The sequence below is a fragment of the Triticum urartu genome, chromosome 7A, assembly GCF_056163025.1.
Source record: "Triticum urartu cultivar PI428250 chromosome 7A, HENAU_Tu73, whole genome shotgun sequence".
Classification (NCBI taxonomy): domain Eukaryota; kingdom Viridiplantae; phylum Streptophyta; class Magnoliopsida; order Poales; family Poaceae; genus Triticum; species Triticum urartu.
In genome coordinates, this window is record NC_141879.1 from 337,312,677 (window position 1) to 337,331,855 (window position 19,179).

At 42.9% G+C, this 19,179-nt stretch overlaps 1 pseudogene across 1 annotated transcript; it reads left to right on the top strand.

Annotated features, from left to right (window-relative positions):
- Positions 1-17,675: 17,675 nt before the first annotated feature.
- Positions 17,676-18,845, top strand: LOC125524743 (uncharacterized; annotated as a pseudogene). The gene is made up of 2 exons (XR_015611483.1): positions 17,676-18,179; positions 18,266-18,845. The product of XR_015611483.1 is annotated as an uncharacterized LOC125524743 (transcript).
- The last annotated feature ends 334 nt before the right edge of the window (positions 18,846-19,179 follow it).

Consider the following 19,179-nt stretch of genomic DNA (forward strand, 5'->3'; position numbering starts at 1 on the left):
GTGTAGTTTCTACCATCATCTTTCAACTTAGATTTCTCTAGGAACGCATTAAAATTCAACGGAACAGCAGCACCGGCAATCTATCTACAACAACATAGACATGCAAAATACTATCAGGTACTAAGTTCATGGTAAATTAAAGTTCAGTTAATCAAGTTACTTAAGAACTACCACTTAGATAGACATCTCTCTAATCTTCTAAGTGATCACATGATCCATGTCAACTAAACCATGTCCGATCATCACGTGAGATGGAGTTGTTTTTAATGGTGAACATCACTATGTTGATCATATCTACTATATGATTCACGCTCGACCTTTCGGCCTCAGTGTCCCAAGGCCATATCTGTATATGCTAGGCTCGTCAAGTTTAACCTGAGTATTCTGTGTGTGCAAATCTGGCTTGCACCCATTGTGTGTGAACTAGAGCTTATCACACCCGATCATCACGTGGTGTCTCGACACGACGATCTGTAGCAATGGTGCATACTCAGGGAGAACACTTATACCTTGAAATTTAGTTAGAGATCATCTTATAATGCTACCACTGAACTAAGCAAAATAAGATGCATAAAGGATAAACATCACATGCAATCAATAGAAGTGATATGGTATGGCCATCATCATCTTGTGCCTTTGATCTCCATCTCCAAAGCACCATCATGATCACCATCGTCACCGGCTTGACACCTTGATCTCCATCGAAGCATCGTTGTCGTCTCGCCAACTATTGCTTCTACGACTATCACTACCGCTTAGTGATAAAGTAAAGAATTACATGGTGATTGCATTTCATACAATAAAGCGACAACCAGATGGCTCCTTCCAGTTGCCGATAACTCTGTTACAAAACATGATCATCTCATACAACAAAATTTGGCATCATGTCTTGACCATATCACATCACAACATGCCATACAAAAACAACTTAGACGTCCTCTACTTTGTTGTTGTAAGTTTTACGTGGCTGCTATGGGCTGAGCAAGAACTGTTCTTACCTACGCATCAAAAACCACAACGCAGTATAGTGATTGCTTTTTGATCTTCAGAAAGAACCCTGTTCATTAAATCCGATTCAACTAAAGTAGGAGAAAATAACGCCCACCAGCCACCTGTGTGCGAAGCACGTCAGTAGAACCAGTCTCGCATAAGCGTACACGTAATGTCAGTCTGGGCTGGTTCATCCAACAATACCGCCGAATCAAGAATCAACTAGTGATGGCAAGCAATATGTATATACCCACGGCCACAACTCCTTTGTGTTCTACTCGTGCATATAACATCTACGCATAAACCTGGCTCGGATGCCACTATTGTGGAACGCAGTAATTTCAGAAATTTTCCTATGCACACGCAAGATCATGGTGATGCATAGCAACGAGAGGGGAGAGTGTTGTCTACGTACCCTCTTAGACCGTAAGCGGAAGCATTAAGACAACGCGGTTGATGTAGTCGTTCGTCTTCACGATCGAACGATCCTAGTACCAAAAGTACGGCACCTCCGTGATCTGCACATGTTCAGCTCAGTGATGTACCATGAACTCACGATCTAGTAGAGCGTTGACGGAGAGCTTAGTCAGCACGACGGTGTGATGACGATGATGATGATGCTACCGAAACAGGGCTTCGCCTAAGCACTGCTACGATATGACCGAGGTGGATTATGGTGGAGGGGGCACCACACACGGCTGGAAACAATCAACTTGTGTGTTCTAGGGCGCCCCTTGCCGCCGTATATAAAGGGGTAAGGGGGGAGGCCGTCCGGCCTTGGGGCGCGCCAAGGAGAGGGAGGAGTCCTCCTCCTAGTAGCAGTAGGACTCCCCCTTTCCTAGTCCAACTAGGAAGAAGGAGGGGGGAAGAAAGAGAGGGAGAGAGGGAGGGAAAGAGGGGGCGCCCCCCTCCTTGTCCAATTCGCCTCCCAAGGGGGCATGCGGCCAGCCCTATGGCCCCTCCTCTCTCCCACACAAGGCCCATGTTCGCCCATTTGTTCCCCCGGGGGTTCCGATAACCCCCCGGCACTCCGATAATTATCCGGTGACCTCCGGAACTCATCCGGTGTCCGAATATAGTCATCCAATATATCAATCTTTATGTCTCGACCATTTCAAGACTCCTCGTCATGTCCGTGGTCACATTCGGGACTCCGAAATACCTTCGGTACATCAAAACACATAAACTCATAATACCGATCGTCACCGAATGTTAAGCGTGCGGACCCTACATGTTCGAGAACTATGTAGACATGATCGAGACATGTCTCCGATCAACAACCAATAGCGGAACCTTGATGTTCATATTGTCTCCCACATATTCTACGAAGATCTTTATCGGTCAAACCGCATAACGATATACGTTGTTCCCTTTGTCATCGGTATGTTACTTGCCCGAGATTCGATCGTCGGTATCTCAATACCTAGGTCAATCTCATTACCAGCAAGTCTATTTGCTCGTTTCGTAATGCATCATCCCGTAACTAACTCATTAGTCACATTGCTTGCAAGGCTTATATTGATGTGCATTACCGAGAGAGCCCAGAGATACCTCTTTGACAATCGAAGTGACAAATCCTAATCTCGATCTATGCAAACTCAACAAACACCATCGGAGACACCTGTAGAGGACCTTTATAATCACCCAGTTACATTGTGACATTTGGTAGCACACAAAGTGTTCCTCCGGTATTCAGGAGTTGCATGATCTCATAGTCATAGGAACATGTATAAGTTATAGAGAAAGCAATAGCAACAAACCAAACGATCATTGTGCTAAGCTAACGGATGGGTCAAGTCAATCACATCATTCTCTAATGATGTGATCCCGTTAATCACATGACAACTCATGTCTATGGTTAGGAAACATAACCATCATTGGTTCAACGAGCTAGTTAAGTAGAGGCATCCTAGTGACATTTCGTTTGTCTATGTATTCACACATGTACTAAGTTTACGGTTAATACAATACTAGAATGAATAATAAACATTTGTCATGATATAAGGAAATATAAATAAGAACTTTATTATTGCCTCGAGAGCATATTTCCTTCACTTTCCGGTCCAGAGTTGTAGCTGCCGACATTCTCCCTCTTCATGTAAATGTTGTAAAATAAGAGAGAAAAGGCATAAGTGATATACCATAATGTGTAATAACAGCCCATAATCCAATAAATATAAATATAAAAGCATGATGAAAAATGGACGTATCAACTCCCCCAAGCTTAGACCTCGGTTGTCCTCAAGGAAAAGCAAAAATCGATAAATATGTCCACATGTATAGAGATAGGGGTGTCGATAAAATAAAATACGGACATGAGGGCATCATGATCATCTTTATGAGAGCAACATATATTGTCATATAATCTCTTTTGCCAAAGCAATAATTCATTCACAAATTAAAGTATAAATTAGAAACCTTTATTGAGAACTAACAAACTATTATCTCAGTCATTGAAGCAATTGCAATTTATCATAATATCGAAAAGAGTCAATGTAAGAGCTTTGTATAGCAAGTCCACATACTCAACCATCTTTTAGTCTTTCACAATTTCTAACACTCACGCGATACTTATGAGTTCAAAGCCTCAATCGGACATAGAGAAAGATAGGGGCTTATAGTTTCGCCTCCCAACCTTTTACCTCAAGGGTAATGTCAACAAGAATATTTTATGATAACCTACATCCGAGTGGATATATATATCTAGATCTTTCTCCAACACATAGTGCTTGCCAAAAAGAAAAAGTGTAAAAAGGGAAAGGTGAAGATCACCATGACTCTTGTATAAGGGTAGAAGGTAAAAGTAAAAGATAGGCCCTTCGTAGAGGGAAGCGGAAGTTGTCATGCGCTTTTATGGTTGGATGCACAAAATCTTAATGAAAAAGAACGTCAATTTATATTGCCGCTTGTGATAAATAACTTTATTATGCAGTCCGTCACTTTTATTTCTTCCATATCACAAGTTCATATAAAGCTTATTTTCTCCACACAAAAATATCATATATATTTAGAGAGCAAATTTTAGTGCTTGCACCGATGACAACTTACTTGGAATATCTTACTCAATCAATAGGTAGGTATAGTGGACTCTTAAGGAAAAACTGGTTTAAGGGATGTTTGGATGCTCAACTAGTATCTCTACTTGGTGTGAAAGATTTGGCTAGCAAGGGGTTAGAAGCAATTTCCACATGTTGGAGGATCCATGACAATACAACTTCTATTCGGATATAAGAAAACATAACTCATTATGTTGTCTTCCTTGTCCAACATCAACTCTTTAGCATATAATATTTTAATGAGTGCTCACAGTCAGAAAAGATGTCCAAGATATTATATTTATATGTGAAGCCTCTCTTTCTTTATTACTTCCTATTAATTGCAACAATGACCAAAACTATATTTGTCAACTCTTAACAACTTTTATTCATCATACTATTTATATGTGAAGTCATCACTCTCCATAAGATCATTATATGATCTTTTTATTTATTTTTATTCTATCTTTTTCTTTTCAAGATCATAGCAAGAAAGACAAAGCCCTTAACTCAAAACTAATCTTTATTATATAACTCACGGACTCGATTACAGAGATAGACTTCAAAGCAAAAACTTAAAGCTAGATCATACTATTCTACTAGATCAAGATATAACCAAAAGGATCAAACTAAGAAAAACGATAATGGTAAAGGTGTGACGGTGATACGATACCGGGGCACCTCCCCCAAGCTTGGCAGTTGCCAAGGGGAGTGCCCATACCCATGTATTTAGATCTCTGTCTTCGGAGGTGGTGATGATGGAGTTGATGATGTATCCGTCAGCCTCGTTAAGGCACCCTTCAGGACTTGCAATTCTTGGAGCACACGTTGGAGAATATTTGCATTCTTCTGAATTTCCTCCAAAAGATGCTTATTTTTAGGCCAGCAAGAACCTTTTCCTGCATTGCTTTCACTTGGACGGGATATGTCCCAATTGGAGGGTATATGTACACGAGGAGTGTTCTCTACTACGTAATTATGAACCAAATTATGAAAGTTGTTCTGATGTAACCTGTGCAAGGGCCTCCTAGGGGGAATCCCTTCTCGAACCTCTTGGCCTTCATGGTTGTTTGTAGTCCCTATTGCTTGATGGGGATTTGGAATAGTGGAGATGCCTGCGAGAGTACCTCTCTCCGAAGCTGGAGGCTGAACCTCAAGCGAATCTCCTTCATCCTCCTCCATCATGACTCCCTCGGCATCCTCCCTTCTAAGTTCCATCTGCATCAACTAATCATCGCCATCCACGTTGTTGGAGGAGGAGGACGACATGATCCCTGGCCTTTTGAAAGATCATGGATGTCGCCTAGAGGGGGGGTGAATAGGTGTTTTAAAATAATTACAATTTAGGCTTGAACAAATGCGGAATAAACCTAGCGGTTAATTTGTCAAGCACAAAACCTAAAACAACTAGGCTCACCTATGTGCACCAACAACTTATGCTAAGCAAGATAAGCAACTATGTGATAGCAAGATATATGACAAGAAACAATACGGCTATCATAAAGTAAAGTGCATAAGTAAAGAGCTCGGGTAAGAGATAACCGAGGCACGCGGAGACGATGATGTATCCCGAAGTTCACACCCTTGCGGATGCTAATCTCCGTTTGGAGCGGTGTGGAGGCACAATGCTCCCCAAGAAGCCACTAGGGCCACCGTAATCTCCTCACGCCCTCGCACAATGCAAGATGCCGTGATTCCACTAAGGGACCCTTGAGGGCGGTCACTGAACCCGTACAAATGGCAACCCTTGGGGGCGGTCACCGAACCCGTACACTTTGGCAACCCTTGGGGGCGGTCATCGGTACCCGTCAAATTGCTCAGGGCGATCTCCACAACCTAATTGGAGACCCCGACGCTTGCCCTGAGCTTTACACCATAATGATTGAGCTAAAAACAACACCAACCGTCTTGGGCGCCAAGGCACCCAAGAGGAACAAGCTCTAGGGTGCCCAAACACCCCAGAGTAATAAGCTTCTCAAACTTCACTTCCACCTATCACCGTGGAGAACTCAAACCGATGCACCAAATGCAATGGCAAGGGCACACGGAGTGCCCAAGTCCTTCTCTCTCAAATCCCACCAGAGCAACTAATGCTAGGGAGGAAAATGAGAGGAAGAACAAGAAGGAGAATACCAGGAACTCCAAGATCTAGATCCAAGGGGTTCCCCTCACATAGAGGAGAAAGTGATTGGTGGAAATGTGGATCTAGATCTCCTCTCTCTTTTCCCTCAAAAACTAGCAAGAATCCATGGAGGGATTGAGAGTTAGCAAGCTCAAAGAAGGTCAACAATGGGGGAAAAACGAGCTCAAGAGATGGGGAACCATTGGGGAAGAAGACCCCCTTAAATAGGTCCTCACGAATCTGCCCGTTATGTACAGAATAACATAGGAGCGGTACAACCTCTATGAGCACCGGTACAACCGGTAACAGGCAATAAGCGGTACAACCGTCCCACAACCGCCCAACAACCACACCACAACAGAGACCAGTCCGGTGGTAGAGCGGTACATGACCGGTACAACCTCCGTACCAATTCTAGAGTGGTACAACCTCTCCATGGGGCGGTACAACCTCTCTGTGTAAAACAGGCAATATCAAAACAGCCACAACTTTCGCATACGAGCTCCGAATTCAACAAAACCAAGTTTGTTGGAAAGATAATGACAAGGGCTAACACAATCTTGAGATAAATATCAATAAGAAGAAAATTAGAAAAGGACCATAATAAAATGGTGAGAACCCTTCCTTGGATAAGAGTGGTAAAACCTCCAACACTGAAAACATCATAGAAGATGCATGGGAACTCCGTTTTCGATGAACTCAAGCTTGTCATCAAGATGACCATAAGCTCTAAGACTCACAAATAGAACCAAAAAAGAACCAAGAAAGATGATGCAAGGATGCAATGGTTTGAGCTCTCGACTAATGATACGATCAAGCTACTCACTAGAGAGCCCCCCTTGATAGTACGACAATCGATCCTACAACCCGGTCTCCCAACTACCACTATGAGACCGGTAAAATAAAAAACCTATCAAGGGAAAACCTTTGCCTTGCACATAGTCCACTTGAGATAGATGATGACGATCTTGACTTCCTCAAGTTGGACCATCTTTCTTGATTGCGTTGGCTCGATGAAGACTAGTTGATTGCTCCCCCATACTCCACTATGGGTGAGCCACTCTTTGGCACATCTTCAAAATTCCATTGTCACCACAATGGACGGCAAGCTTCAAGCTTGATTGCTCCCCCATACTCCATTATGGGTGAGACACTCTTCGAGTTGCTCCACTTGAACTTGCACACTGCAAACTTGATGGCGATCACCACTTGATGTCATCCTCCATGGGTTGTATGAGATCTTCCTCTTGATGCAAGACCATGGAAACATACCTAACCCCACAAAGAACTCTCACGTAGACCATGGGTTAGCACACAAAGCGTAATGGACAATGCTTACCATACCGTGGGATCACTTGATCCCTCTCGGTACTTCTTCTACGCTTTGTGACTTGATCAACTTGATTCACTCTTGACTTAGTCTTGATCAACATTGAATCTTTCCAACTCTCTTCATTTGGATGATGTCTTGAAGGTAAACATGAATGATCACACAATCTTCTTCTTCAAGACATGCTTGCAATAAGCTCAACTCACACATGACCAATCTTTGGATAATTCCTTGAAAAGCACTTTGGCCATCTCAACTCACACATGACCAATCTTTGGATAATTCCTTGAAAAGCACTTTGGCCATATCAACTCACACATGACCAATCTTTGGATAATTCCTTGAAAAGCACTTTGGCCATCTCATAAACTCCTTGAAACCAACACATGGACTTCAAGACAATCCTATGGACAAATGCTTCAAATATAACTCAAGGCAACCGTTAGTCCATAGAGATTGTCATCAATTACCAAAACCACACATGGGGGCACCGCATGTCCTTTCAATCTCCCCCATTTTGGTAATTGATGACAATCACTTTCAAGAGAGTTTATATAAGGAATTATGCATCACCATGCAATGCAACAACCAATAATGCATGTATATGAGATGCAAATGCTTAGGAACAAAACTAAAACAAGGAGAAAGCTCTGAAGACTTCTCAACAAAACTCACTGAAACTTCTCCCCCATTGGCATCGATTGCCAAAATGGGTGAAAAGCTAAGAAGACCAATATAAAAGGTGTTCCTCCGAAAGTTGTGTATTTCTCAACAAGAGAGTGGAATGCCATACACATATCCAAAGGTAATACTTGGAGGGAGACCAACTATATTGAGGCACCAAGATTGCTAAAGGAAGATATGCCACAAAGACATAACCGAGAGAGACATAAGCAATCAAGCAACCAAAATATACCAACTGAAGCAAGCTGTCAAAAGATACTAATTGAACCAACTAGACCAAAGATCCTACGAACCACGTGAATAAAGGATATTAAGATATGGGCAAAGTAGTGTTCTAAAGAAACTAGAGAAGCTCCCCATGATTTGTGCACACATAAGAATTTTTGTATTTGGATACAAAGTGCACAAAATAGGATCACAGCTCCCCCAAAATCAATAGAAACTTACAACAAGTGCAAGTGAGCATATAGGAAACAAAGCCTAGTACATGCAACAAACACATGGTTGAGCAACAAGTGAAAGAGGCAACTTAAGAATGGGCTCAACCAAAATGATGTGTGTGAGTCAAGGCAATGCACTTGAGAAGACTAATGTATAGATGAGAATTAAGCATCAATAAAGTCTTGAAAGAATGAGGCACACGATGCAAGGCCTATCATTCCCACGCACAACTAGCAAATGGGTTCACAATCTTACTAATAAGCATATAAAGAATCTATGCTTGTGACAACCCGTGGTGAAGATAGAAGATGAAAGCCTCATCAAGACGAGGGATACCAATTAAGATGGCAAAGCCTCGTAAAGATAAGCATGAGGAAAATAATCTTCACCACACACAAGAGTGCATCAAGATGCAACGATAGAAGACACACACTCAAGGCAAAAACTTTCACGGAGCCACCAAAGAAACAACATAAGAAAGACAAGGTGGATGTGAAAGAAAGGATATCATCTAGAGATGTAATTTCTCTCAAGTGTATAAGGTTCTAGGTAGACGAAATCATGATGATATAAATCTACAAAGAAGGATGTACACCCGAAATAGTTACAACACGAAGGAACAATATATCCAAAAGGAAGTCATAGATATACCAATAAGATATTTTCTTGGAAGCATAGCACTTGGCTAGATATGGTCTTATTGTATATAAATGAATTCCTACCACACACCCATCAAAGACATCACAACTAGCAACATGAGATCATCGTTGAGATGCTTTGAGATAGGAAACAAGTATCACAAGATGGAATGAATATTATGCCAAGATGCAACCTACAAAAGGTTGGATGCAAGAAAAGAATGCATGAATAGATACTTGTTACCGAGATATCATTGGAAGGATGTAGAAGAAACCAATTGAAGGTAGTAGATAGTAGTTCATTGAGCATCCTAGCTTGACTCCAATAAGCACATGGTCACACCACCTTCCTTGTGAGTGAGCCGAGCATCCAATGCATCTCTAATTGTTCCTAGAACAACAACACAAACAAAATGGTACCCAAACTCATTGGGACCAAAGAGTTAGAAACACCAATATACATAGGACAAACTCCACATAGATATGTGCATATAGATAAGGAAATGAATTTCATGCACATCTCATCCAATTAGAGGCTTGGTGGAGTTTCCCTTATATATTGGGTCAAAGAAGGAAAGCGTGCCAAAGATACTACACGAAGTTAATATGCATGCTCAAGACTTTCAAGAACCGATACCAAATGACAAAGAAATACCAAGTGAAGAAAAGATACCAATTGAATAAATCATCACTTGGAGGATATCAATAAAAGATACATCAAGGAACGAGATATCCATTGATACCCACTAAAAAGGATATCAAACCCCCAAAAGAGAGGATGGTTCCAAACAAACCAAGCTCTCTACAAAGTTTCATGATGGCACAAAGTACCCAAAAGAAACGACTTTCCTTCCACCGACACACACTTGACAAGGATGACAAGATGAATGTTTTATAGAAAATAAGATAGCTCCCCAAGACTAGTGCATTATAGAGAAATTGCATTTGAATACAAAATGCAGAAGGTGGGATCACCACTTTCACTATATCTACAAAACACTAGACAAGATCAAGAATAAACAAGATCCACAAGTGGTATGGAAGACAAAGGGAGTTGATACAATCCTTGGTAAGAGAAAAGGAAAATAAAAGGCAAAAGCCAATGTAAAGATGATCAATAAATTATACCACAAAAATGAGTACCAATTGTCAAAAGACAAGAAGTAAATGGAAATAATTCCCGATGGTAGATAGCAAGGATATCCGACATCATCTTCACACCAAACAAAAAGCAAATTGCAACTTGTAGAGCTAACATGCCACCTAGGAACAAGATAATTTACAATATCAACTCTAGATGACAATATCTCAAATGTACACATTTTCTAGGCTAGTAATATAGACATAGCATATTACTCCCCCATAATGTGATACCCGTTAAAGATAAACAAGAGGCAAATAAAAGGATCCAACAAGAGATAATTAATGGACTATTTAGAATTTGAATTTCACATGAGAAGACATACCACATAGCGACTAGATAAGCTTGCAATATCAATACTAAGTGGTATTCCCCATGTACCCACCTTTATAGGATTGTGAAGTGCACAAAGCACATCACTCCCCCATAATGGGATATTCTGTTAATCTCTCACAAGATCCAACTAAGATATGACCAAGATGCACAAAGGCTCAACGAACGACACACACCTACATGATGTGCAAACCAACACACACATACTTGATTGCTCAAGATAATCAAGTTGGAAGCACAACATATACAAACACATGCAAGGAACAAAGCCAAACATGCAAAGGGGCAAGTAACTTTCAATGCAAACAATTTAAGCACGAGTTACTGCAAGGAGGAACATTGGATATAAGATAGAAACTCGATAATCTGAATGACTTGGCTTGAGACAATAAGAATGATGAATTCCCCTTAATTCTTCATAATGTAGCCAAGTCTCCAATGACTTCCAACATCACCTATTGATCAAGTTTGAGCTTGTTGGTCCCCAACTAAGTTGGGTCCTTAGAGGTTAGTCACAATAGGCTTGGCTACCCAAATGGTTCTTTTCTTGACACCACTTTGAGTACCAACAAATTTGGCAAACACATTGCCGACCTTATCCTTCCCAAGAGAATAGATATCATCAATTAGAATAGGGTTGGATAAGGTACCATTCGTGCATGAAGAAGCGACATGACCTTTTTCATGACATAGGTAGCAATGTCTACTCTTCACTTTCTTCTCACTTGATTTCTCAACTTGAAAAGCATTAGCTCGAGTCTTCTTGGGAAGAGGCCTTTCTTCAACTTGAGGTTGAGCATGAGAATGCACTTGTAGCCGCTTCCCTTGTTGCTTGTCACTAATGGCCTTCTTCTTCAATGGGCAAGATCTAACATGGTGCCCTTCAATTTTGCACTTGAAGCAAATAATCTTGGCCAAATTCTTGACGTGTTCTTGGCCCTTCTTCTTGTTCATCTTGGACTTCTTATTCTTGTTGGAGTTGAATCCAAGTCCACCTTTGTCATTGGGGGATTTTTGCACACTCAAGATATTGTTGAGTGTGGATTTCCCTTCATGACACTTTTCCAAGTCTTTCTTCAAAGAAGTGACTTGGGCCTTGAGCTCTTTGATTTCCCCTACATGGTTAGTCTCAACACAAGTACTAGAGGAAGTACGAGGACTAGCACAAGGCAATATAGCATTTTGACTAAAAGTAGTGCTAATGTCCACATGAGGCTCACTAGATGTTACCTTAGCAAACATAGCCTCGTGAGCTATTTTTAGCACATTATGGGATACAAGAAGATCATCACGAGAGCTAGAAAGCTTTTCATGACTTTCTTCCAATTTCCCATAATTGCTAGATAGCAACTCAAGTTGAGCCCTTAGCTCAAGATTCTCCTTTAAAATGGATGCTTCACAAGAAATAGAGTTAGTATCACAAGCATCATCATTAACAACAAGAGGAGAAGGCAACTTGGCAAGCTCTTTTAAATAAGAAGCTTCAAGTTGAGCATGAGACTCAGTGAGTTTGATGAGCTCACCCTTGATGACCCTTGAGCCATTTTCGAGGTGCTCAAAATCCTCAAGGAGTCGAGCATGAGCAACTTCAATCTTAGCATTTTTAGTTTCAAAAACATTGGCCACCTCAAGAGCTCTATCACGAGATTCCTTCACTCTAGATAACTCTAGAGCAAAAGTCTCCTCAAGAGATTCCTTGGTGGTTTGTTCAAGTTCAAGAGCTTGAGAGAGGTCCGCAATCTCATTAGCGTAATCACGCTCATGACCTTCCATTTTATCAATGGTGACCTCATGCTCCTCAAGATGAGATTCCAACTCATCAATATATTTCTTGCCCTCAATAGCAATAGACATGATTTCCATGAAGTTGGAACAAGCAATTTTATTCTTAAGAAGGGCTTTAATTATTTCCCCCTTAACTTTTAAGGAGGCAACATCATCATTCTCTTCATCATAATCGACATCATCATCACTCTTGCCATCATCAATATTATCACAAGATATATTGGGATTCAAAGTGGGAGATACCTTTGAAGCCTTGGCCATAAGGCAAAAAGCAATCGATGATGATGTAGGATCCCTTGAAGCACCGTTCAAGACCACATCTTGTTCCATGGAGTGTTGGGTTTCCTCTACATTGTTAGCACAACAACTCGACGATATAGATACAATTTTATCATGGCAACAAGACATAGAAACCATATCATCATGAGATTTGAGCAAGCAATTTCTACAAGATATGCAAGAACTTTTAACACAAGCATGTGAAACATTTAGAGGGCTCGAAGTGTTAAAGTCTAAAGGTGAAGCATTGCAATAATAAAGTGATGAAGGATCATCAATAATAAGCTCACTATAATCATTGCAATGAACACAACTACTCACCATATCATTACCTTGTGGCAAACCACATGTAGGTGAAGTAGAAGAAGTTGAGAAAACTATACGACTGAAGGTGGAAGGAGGACAATCATCTCCACAAATCTCGGACACACCATATTTGTCTTGAAGCTTTGTCCACAACTCATGAGCATCCCAAAACGGCATGAGTTGAAATATAACTACATTGCTCAAAGCATCAAAAAGCACATTAGAAGCTTGCGCATTGAGATAAGAGTTTTTCTCATCCTCTAAAGATAATCTTTGTGGATCCTTTGGAGGAGAAAAACCCATATCTACATTTCGCTCTAAATTTGGGTCCATGACCCTAAAGAGATTAAGCATGTGAATTACCCAAACATCAAAATTTGTGCCATCGAAACTAAGAGTGTCAGAGAATCCTAAACCCCTAGTCGACATCCTTACTCTCTAGGCGGTTAAGCCCTATAAAGAGAGACGAGGCTCTGATACCAATTGAAAGATCGTGGATGTCGCCTAGAGGGGGGTGAATAGGCGTTTTAAAATAATTACGATTTAGGCTTGAACAAATGCGGAAAAAACCTAGCGGTTAATTTGTCAAGCACAAAACCTAAAACAACTAGGCTCACCTATGCGCACCAACAACTTATGCTAAGCAAGATAAGCAACTATGTGATAGCAAGATATATGACAAGAAACAATACGGCTATCACAAAGTAAAGTGCATAAGTAAAGAGCTCGGGTAAGAGATAACCGAGGCACGCGGAGATGATGATGTATCCCGAAGTTCACACCCTTGTGGATGCTAATCTCTGTTTGGAGCGGTGTGGAGGCACAATGCTCCCCAAGAAGCCACTAGGGCCACCGTAATCTCCTCACGCCCTCGCACAATGCAAGATGCCGTGATTCCACTAAGGGACCCTTGAGGGCGGTCACCGAACCTGTACAAATGGCAACCCTTGGGGGCGGTCACCGAACCCGTACACTTTGGCAACCCTTGGGGGCGGTCACCGGTACCCGTCAAATTGCTCGGGGCGATCTCCACAACCTAATTGGAGACCCCGACGCTTGCCCAGAGCTTTACACCACAATGATTGAGCTCCAAACAACACCAACCGTCTAGGGCGCCAAGGCACCCAAGAGGAACAAGCTCTAGGGTGCCCAAACACCCAAGAGTAATAAGCTTCTCAAACTTCACTTCCACATATCACCGTGGAGAACTCAAACCGATGCACCAAATGCAATGGTAAGGGCACACGGAGTGCCCAAGTCCTTCTCTCTCAAATCCCACCGGAGCAACTAATGCTAGGGAGGAAAATGAGAGGAAGAACAAGAAGGAGAATACCAAGAACTCCAAGATCTAGATCCAAGGGGTTCCCCTCACATAGAGGAGAAAGTGATTGGTGGAAATGTGGATCTAGATCTCCTCTCTCTTTTCCCTCAAAAACTAGCAAGAATCCATGGAGGGATTGAGAGTTAGCAAGCTCAAAGAAGGTCAACAATGGGGGAAAAACGAGCTCAAGAGATGGGGAACCATTGGGGAAGAAGACTCCCTTAAATAGGTCCCCACGAATCTGCCCGTTATGTACAGAATAACATAGGAGCGGTACAACCTCTATGAGCACCGGTACAACCGGTAACAGGCAATAAGCGGTACAACCGGCCCACAACCGCCCAACAACCGCACCACAACAGAGACCAGTCCGGTGGTAGAGCGGTACATGACCGGTACAACCTCCAGACCAATTCTGGAGCGGTACAACCGCTCCAAACACCGGTTGTACCGGTCAAGCGGTACAACCTCTCCATGGGGCGGTACAACCTCTCTGTGTAAAACAGGCAATATCAAAACAGCCACAACTTTCGCATACGAGCTCCGAATTCAACGAAACCAAGTTTGTTGGAAAGCTAATGACAAGGGCTAACACAATCTTGAGAGAAATATCAATTAGAAGAAAATGAGAAAAGGACCATAATAAAATGGTGAGAACCCTTCCTCGGATAAGACTGGTAAAACCTCCAACACCGAAAACATCATAGAAGATGCATGCGAACTCCGTTTTCGATGAACTCAAGCTTGTCATCAAGATGACCATAAGCTCTAAGACTCACAAATGGAACCAAACAAGAACCAAGAAAGATGATGCAAGGATGCAATGGTTTGAGCTCTCGACTAATGATACGATCAAGCTACTCCCTAGAGAGCCCCCCTTGATAGTACGGCAATCGATCCTACAACCCGGTCTCCCAACTACCACTATGAGACCGGTAAAATAGAAAACCTATCAAGGGCAAACCTTTGGCTTGCACATAGTCCACTTGAGCTAGATGATGACGATCTTGACTTCCTCAAGTTGGACCATCTTTCTTGATTGTGTTGGCTCGATGAAGACTAGTTGATTGCTCCCCCATACTCCACTATGGGTGAGCCACTCTTTGGCACATCTTCAAAATTCCATTGACACCACAATGGACGGCAAGCTTCAAGCTTGATTGCTCCCCCATACTCCATTATGGGTGAGCCACTCTTCGAGTTGCTCCACTTAAACTTGCACACTGCAAACTTGATGGCGATCACCACTTGATGCATCCTCCATGGGTTGTATGCGATCTTCCTCTTGATGCAAGACCATGGAAACATACCTAACCCCACAAAGAACTCTCACGTAGACCATGGGTTAGTACACAAAGCGTAATGGACAATGCTTACCATACCATGGGATCACTTGATCCCTCTCGGTACTTCTTCTACGTTTTGTGAGTTGATCAACTTGATTCACTCTTGACTTAGTCTTGATCAACATTGAATCTTTCCAACTCTCTTCATTTGGATGATGTCTTGAAGGTAAAAATGAATGATCACACAATCTTCTTCTTCAAGACATGCTTGCAATAAGCTCAACTCACACATGACCAATCTTTGGATAATTCCTTGAAAAGCACTTTGGCAATCTCAACTCACACATGACCAATCTTTGGATAATTGCTTGAAAAGCACTTTGGCCATATCGACTCACACATGACCAATCCTTGGATAATTCCTTGAAAAGCACTTTGGCTATCTCATAAACTCCGTGAAACCAACACATGGACTTCAAGACAATCCTATGGACAAATGCTTCAAATATAACTCAAGGCAACCGTTAGTCCATAGAGATTGTCATCAATTACCAAAACCACACATGGGGGCACCGCATGTCCTTTCACCTTTAAAACTCTAGCAGAAAATAGCTTAAAACAAAAATAGGGGATATTGCCGTGGTACGGTGGTCAAAACCTTTGGGAGGTTATGTAACGTATTTTTACCAACCAAAAGAAGTGTTGTGCAAGAAAACGGATTTTGGAGGGAACATGAGGTGGCCAAAAACTAGGGAGGCGTGCCCAAGGGGTAGGCGCCCCCCAAAGCTTGTCGCCTCCTCGTGCACTCTTCGGACTACTTTTAATTTTTCCTAATTTTTTTATATATTCCAAAACGGAGAAAAATTTCCATTAGAATAGTTTTGGAGTTGGTTTACTTACCGTACCACATACCTATTCCTTTTCAGATTCTGAAACTTTTTGGTAGGTTTCCCTTATGTGCTCCTCCGGTGTTATGGTATTAATAATATTGGTCTCAACATTTTATGGGAATACCTGAGATATAATGTTTGATTCTTCGCCCGTTTACCACCTTCGGGTTAGTGCCTTTGGTGTTGTTGATTTTGACGACACTGGAACGACAAACCTCCTCGATAATGTAAGGACCTTCCCATTTAAAGAGAAGCTTTCCTGCAAAAATTCTTAAATGAGAGTTGTATAAGAGCATCTCTATTGGATGGTGTATATGGAGGTGGATGCTAAATATACACGATCAAAATCAAAAAAGCTTTCCCACTGGATCGTGTATCAGGTGGTGCACCTATACACGTCGCTCCCACGAGCGTACCTGGCGTGGGACTAAAGACGACCGAGCCACGCTCATGGCCTCGCGCTCCCGCTCCCACGACCGAAAAAAGCCTCCCGCTTCCGCTCCCGTTCCTCTCCGGCCTCCTCCCCAAGGTCGCCGTCGCCCCTCTCCGGCCGCCGCCCAAGGTCGCCGTCGCGTCTCCTCACCGGCCGCTGCCCAAGGTAACCATTTTTTCCTTTCTCGCGAGCGGGAGCAGAGGGGCGGCGGCAGCACGCCCTGCAGCCCGATCTGGCGGCGGCGCCGGTGCCGGCGCGCGCCCTGGTGAGAATAGAGGGCGGGGACGGGGTGCTGGGCAATGAGTGGGGCTGGGCGGCGGAGCGGTGGGGGGGAGGGGGGAGATGCAGGGGCGGCGGCTGGGGACGGGGGGCTGGGCGGCGGAGCGGTAGGGGGGAGGGGGAGATGCAGGGGCGGCGGCTGGGGACGGGGGGCTGGGCGGCGGAGCGGTGGGGGGGAGGGGGAGATGCAGGGGCGGCGGCTGGGGACGAGGGGCTGGGCGACGGAGCTGTGCAGGGACGGGGGGCTGGGCCGACGCAGGGGCGGTGGGGGGGAGGGGGGAGATGCAGGGGCGGTGGGGGGGAGGGGGGAGATGCAGGGACGAGCGGGGCGCCGTGGGGAGATGCAGGGACGAGTGGCGCCGGGAGGAGATGCAGGGGAGATGCATAGCTCTTTGGAAGGAGAAGAAAATAATTTTTGCTTATCAATTTGATGCCAGATTGTGGTCTAAAATAGCTGTGCATTGGTTGCTTGCAGATGGATACTGACCAAAGCTTCTTGGACATCCTTGATTTTGGTTACACGCAAACACAACTAGAAAGTCCAATTGAAGAGCAGGCAACTCCATCAACTCAGCATCGTTCTGCAATAACAGAGAAAGGAAAATCCAACAAAGGCAATAATTGGTCTAGTGATGAGGACAAGGTTCTCATAGCAGCATGGGCAAATACAAGTTTGGATATTGTTGGGACAGATCAAAACCGGGATGCTTATTGGGATAGAATTTCAGAGTACTACAACACACACAAGGAATCATCATGGCCGGAGCGTAATGCTAATGCAATCAATTGCCGTTACACAATGATTAACAGAGAGACCTCTAAATTTTGTGGTTGCCTTCAGCAGATTTTAAATAGGCAAGAAAGTGGAAGGACTATACAAGAAAAGGTATGCGCCTTTCTTGTAATTCTATATGTGATGTGCAATATTCTATATGTGTTGTGCTTATTTTAACAACATATTTATATGTGCAGACAAACGATGCACACATTTTGTTCAAGGAAATGGATCTTAAAAAAAAGAAGCCTTTCACACTGATGCATTGCTATGTAGAGTTTTCGAAGTATCCAAAGTGGCAGACAAGAGAAGTTGAAACTTCTCTTAAGAAACAAAAGAAGACCATTGATGCAAGTCCGGGCACAGCCACCAATGATCCGGCTGATGCATCCTCGGTACGTACTGATGCTACCTCGATACACACTGATGCTCTTGAACATGAGAAAAGACCTGATGGTGTGAAGAGGGACAAGAGAGGTAAAGCTGATGACAGTGCTTGCAAGCTGTCATTAGAAACTGTGTGGGCAGCAAAGCTAGAGAAGGATGAGATCAAAGAGGCGGCAAGAAATGCTCGCTATGCACAACAATTGGAATTGCGAAAAGAGGAGATTGCACTCAAAAAGAATGAGGATGCACGAAACGAGAGGGAGGATGCACGGAGATAGTTTGAATTAGATGAGAGGATCATGCTCATCGACACAAGTGGTATGACTGATGTTCAAAAGCAGTTCTACCAAGCTAAGCAGAAGGAGATCCTTGCTCGCGGCCTAGGGTAATGTGAGCTATATGTTGTAGTTGTAAGAACTATTTAAAGCTTTCTGCTAGTTGAGGACATGGATTACATCACTCATTGCATAAATATTTTTATTGATAGCTGCATTACAAAGACATGGATTACTCGTTTCCAAACTTTTGCCACACATGGTCAATTAGATCAAGTTTAAGCTGGTCATGTTCATCAAAATTTCTAATCCGATGAGTCATCTGAATAAAAGAGCTCAGTTCTTCCGCATGAGTACGAGAGACTGTGACTCTTTCTCCCATTGCCTCAAAAGTGCAGCTTTGCCGACCAGTTTGTCGCTCCTCTTCAACTATCATATTGTGCATTATG